The following is a 4664-nucleotide window of genomic DNA, read 5'->3' as shown; positions in this document are numbered from 1 at the left end:
AAGGGGAAAGGCGAGGTGGGGGAGGGGCCGCGTCTAGTTGTAACCGGAGTAGATACATTCGGGAAAACCTCGGGAGGAGGGGTGTGTGTGTGTGTGTGTGTGTGTGTGTGCGCGCGCGCGCGCGCGCGCGCCAGCACGCGCCGGACTCTGCTTCGCTTCTGCACTGCGATGCCTCCAATCAGATGGCTCTTTAAATAAAAACCAGTCTCTTTAAATAAAAAATTTTAGAGCGTGTTTGAAACACACACACACACACACACACACACACACACACACACACACACACACAAGCGAAAAGTTCCTTTTATTGGAGAGAAGGACAGAATCCAAGTTGGCATGGGATCTGTTTCCAGAAGCCTGTCATATGGTGTGCTCTCTCTCCTCCCGCTGGTCCCCCGCCCCAGCTTCTCTCCGTGCCCTTGGCCCGGGGTTGGGGGTCGAACAGGAGCCGTTGGGAAGCACCCTCCTCTCCAGGCGCGTCAACCTAGACAGACAAGAGGCGGAAGCACATTGGCATGTGAAGGACAGAAAGACAAATGAAGAACTCTGGAGCTGGGGCTTGCATTAAATAAGTACTTACATTATGCAAAGGCCCAGGCCCTCAACCAGGGGGTGAGTGAAGAGCGGGGACCGGAGGGGGAGGGATTAGTCTCCCCAATTCTCACCCTGTCAATTTCCAGCCCTCCCATCTCCGCCCATCGAATGCCCTCCATTCCCACCTGGGTACCAAATGCTTCGCGCAGGTGGGAGCCTCCAACCTAGGGAGCTGGGAGTTGAGGGGGCGTAGCCCGCGCTAACATCGGGGGCGGGGTCCGGGTGGGGCTTAGCTGGGGGCGGGGCTGCTCTGCAGGGGGCGGGCAAGGGCAGAAGAAAGCCGGTAACGTTCTGGGGGGACTTCGCTTTTCATCTACGCTACGCCGGTTCCTAGAGTCCTCTGCCTTTTTATCATAGCCTTAACAACTGTAATCTATCACCTTTGAGATTATAAAATCACCGCTTTTGGAGAATCTCTTCAAGGGACCTGCCTCCCCAAACTGTGACTTCAGCCCCAGCAGTGTGGGCTGCTTCCCTAGGTGATCTGTGTTCTTGGAAAGGTTAGCAGCTCATGTGGGTCTCCCAAGAATTCCAGAAGATTAGCTAGGGCAGGTGCTGTATATGCTTATCCCTTCCTGTCTCTACACAGCGATCTATAAAGTAGGCCTTAGGGTCCTGATTTTACAGGGGGAAAACCTGAAACACAAAGACATGAAGTTCTTTGCTCCAGGTCTGGCAGCGAGAAGAATAAAAAATTGAATCCAAGGGCCTTCTTCGCGCATGCTTCCCAGCATCCCTGCGAGGACACATACTTTCCTCCAAGCTCCATAAATAAGTGCACAAATGTATATGAGGGGACAGAGTAGGTCTATTTGGTGTGCCCTCAATAACGCTCTTGCTATATATCACTCGGATCTGCCCACTCTTCTCCACCAGCACTGTGCCCCCTGGTCTAAATCATCTCTCTCCAGGACCACTGCCCCCCCCCACCCCCCACGTGTTGCTCACTTCCATTCCTTCCCCACCTGCAGCCAGGATGGTCTATTGATTGTTGTCAGTATTAAAACATCATCCAGCTCCCTCACCAGCTGGCTGGCCCTCCCTCCCTAGCTCCATATTATTATTATCATTATTATTATTATTATTATTATTAAATACACATAACATAAAATTTACCTCTTAACCATTCTGAAGCGTGTGACTCAGTGACATTAAATAGATCCATATTGTTGTACATCCATCAGAACTATTTACTCCAGAACATTTTCATCACCCCAAACCAAAACTTCTTACCCGCTAGGGGTCACCCCCCATTCTGCCTCCCCTCCCCCCCCTCCCCTGCACCCCATTCTGCCCCATCTCTGGGCACCAATCTGCTTTCTGTCTCTATGGATTTGCTTATCCTGGCCATTTCATATAAACAGAACCCTGCCATCTGTGGCTTTTTATGACTTACTCTTTCCCTCAGCACCATGTTCTCAGCGTTCATCCGTGTGGTAGCATGGCAGGGCTTCACCCTCGTGTGTGTGGTTGAAGACTATTCCATTGCATGCGTGTATCACCTTTTGTTTATCCGCTGGTGAACGTGAGGGTTGTTTCCAACCCTTGGCTCTTACGAATGGTGCCCCTCTGAGATTTGTGTACCAGCTCTTGTTGGAACATCTGCTTCTAATTTCAGGGGGTATACACTTCGGAATGGAAACGCCGGGTCGTGCGGTAATTCTGTGTTTAACCTGTCGAGTAAATGCCGGACTGTTTTCCATTTTACATGCAACCGCACCATTTTGCGTTCTTCACTAGCAGAGCACTGGGGTTCCAGTTTTTCCAATTTCTTGCCGGCTCTTGCTGTTTTCCTTTTTTTTTTTTTTTTTCTTCCTCCCATCCCCGTGGGTATGCCTCACTCCATCCTTTAGGTCTCTTCCCTCACTTTTCAGCTCTGGCCCATCATACCCTCAAAGGTGCCACTGTCTCTGAAGAGGGGCCTTTGCGTATGCGGGTGACTTCTGCCTTCCCTTATCTCCAAGGCTAGATCTGGCTCCCCTCTGAGGACACAGCCTTCCGTTTGTTGTCCCCCATTCAGTTGTAATTTGACATCTCCTTGTGTGTTTACTGGTCAACGTCCATCTTCGTGGCTTGACCGCAGCCTCTCCCCAGGCCCGGACAATTCTGCCTTTGCCGTCCAGTGCTTCCCCAGCACGGACTTAGCACGGTCCCTCGGATATTCTAGGTTGCTCAGTGAATATATGGTGAGTGGAAGGATGAACAATGAATGAGATCTGAGCTTGGGTCCTATGTCCTCATGAATTTCTCTTTTCTGTTTTTCACTCTTCAGTGAGTAAGCAGGCCTCTGTAAGTCAGGGACTGAAAAACCCTGCTTTGTCCATAAGGCATCCGGAGACTGATGGGGTTCTGGCTACAGGAAGAGCACACAGTAACGTCTCCCTTCAGAGCCATGGTGACTCTGGCACGGGATTCTGAGTCTTGCTTGGGAATTGTGTTCAGTTCTGCCCTGTAGTGCTGCTGAAGGTTTAGGAACTTGAAATATATTTACTTGGTGTAAACATGACCTCAGCATGACAGGGTGATCCCTGTGTTTGCCAAGCCATTAATTTTTATGTAATAACAACGACCACAACAAACTGCATTTCCCCCCACATTCTGAGTTGTTCGTAAGGTCAGATCTGTGGGATTGTGCGAGACAAAAAAAAAAAAAAAAAAAAAACAACACACAAAAAACCTTATAAACTAGAATGTAGTGGTAAGTTCTCTGTGTTTACAGCTCCGCTCCTACACACAGCTCCAAAGAGCTGAAAATTGAGGATTAAAAATTCATGCAGCTACTTTCTTCCAAGGAACTCCAAATGCTTCCGATGCTCTTGTTATCCTGTGAAGTCACTAGCGGTCAGATAACCCCATGCCCATCTCCAAGACGGGGAAACAGAGGCCCAGAGACCTCAAAGCGGCTTTACCAGGGCCCCCCCTGATAAGGAGGCAGCAGGCTCAGGCAAAGAGCCCCCTCCCGCCTACCTTTCCAGTCCACATCCTCTCCATTAGCTTGATTAGGACAATTGATTTATTCAGTCTTAGTGGTTGAGAGGAGGAAAAAAAAAAAGACCCAACATGCCATTTGTGTGATATAAATATCTTTGGAAAAAGCTAAAAAACATTGTGTCATACATATTTTCTTAATACCACAGTCAATCACATATGCCCAAGTGCATAGTTCCATCAACCGAGGAGGGGGGGTGGAATCGGGTGGAGGAGAATCAGGAGAGACTTAGCTCTGGAATCCTCGGGCCCAGCTAGAGATACACTGGCAGCTTTTTTATTTATTTATTTATCTATCTATCTATCTATTTATTTATTTATTTATCTTCAGCACACTGCCTTTAGAGAACCTATCCTAGAGGTCTCAGAAGCTTGGTGTTGGGCCAGAACATTAGTAGGGAGGAAAGCAAGGGTGCCAGGATGCCTGTAAAACTGGTCGATCCCCAAAGAAAAAGATGGGGGTTGTCACTTTCTCACTCAGCATGCTCTTCGACTCACAGAAGGATTTGGATCTCAACATGGTTTCTCTTCATCCACCCCCCCACCCCCCATCATCAAAAGGCCTTTCATCCCAGTGATTCTACTGTTAGGAATTTAGCTCAAGGAAATAATTAAAGACATGTAAAATGGCTCAGTGACAGGATGTTCCTCACAACACGTAGACTATGGTGAAAGATTAAAAGCAACCCCCACAGTCAGTCAACTGTAGGCGATCGATAAGTCAAGCCTGGTGGTTCATCTCCTAAAACCTTGCTCGGATTTAAAAAGAAAAAAAAAAGGCTGAAGGGAGTAAACCAAGGTGTCCACAGGGTTTGTCTCTCGATGTGGAATTATGAGCAATTTTTTCTTTCCTGTAGTAAGTTCTTGTTTTGGGGTGACCTATTATTCAAAATCCACTTAAATTTGGTTGACTTTATTTTTTTTTCAAGTTTATTTATTTATTTTGAGAGAGAGAGTGGGGAGGGGCAGAGAGAGAAGGAGAGAGAGGGAATCCCAAGCAGGCTCTGCACTGTCAGCGTGGAGCCCGATGCAAGACAGGAACTCAGGAACCACAAGATCATGACCTGAGCCCAAACTAAGAG

General features: G+C 48.2%; 1 long non-coding RNA gene across 1 annotated transcript; it reads right to left on the bottom strand.

Moving 5' to 3' along the window:
• Window positions 1–285: 285 nt before the first annotated feature.
• On the bottom strand, window positions 286–795 carry LOC109277807 (uncharacterized). The gene is made up of 2 exons (XR_002085331.1): window positions 581–795; window positions 286–484 (listed from the first exon to the last, which is right to left on the bottom strand). It is a non-coding gene; the product is annotated as an uncharacterized LOC109277807 (long non-coding RNA).
• Between the last annotated feature and the right edge of the window lie 3869 nt (window positions 796–4664).

The sequence above is a fragment of the Panthera pardus genome, unplaced genomic scaffold (assembly GCF_024362965.1).
Source record: "Panthera pardus isolate Hobbes unplaced genomic scaffold, ASM2436296v1 HiC_scaffold_15, whole genome shotgun sequence".
Taxonomy (NCBI): domain Eukaryota; kingdom Metazoa; phylum Chordata; class Mammalia; order Carnivora; family Felidae; genus Panthera; species Panthera pardus.
Note: the sequence above shows the minus strand (reverse complement) of the source record. Positions and strands in the feature narration are given on the sequence as shown.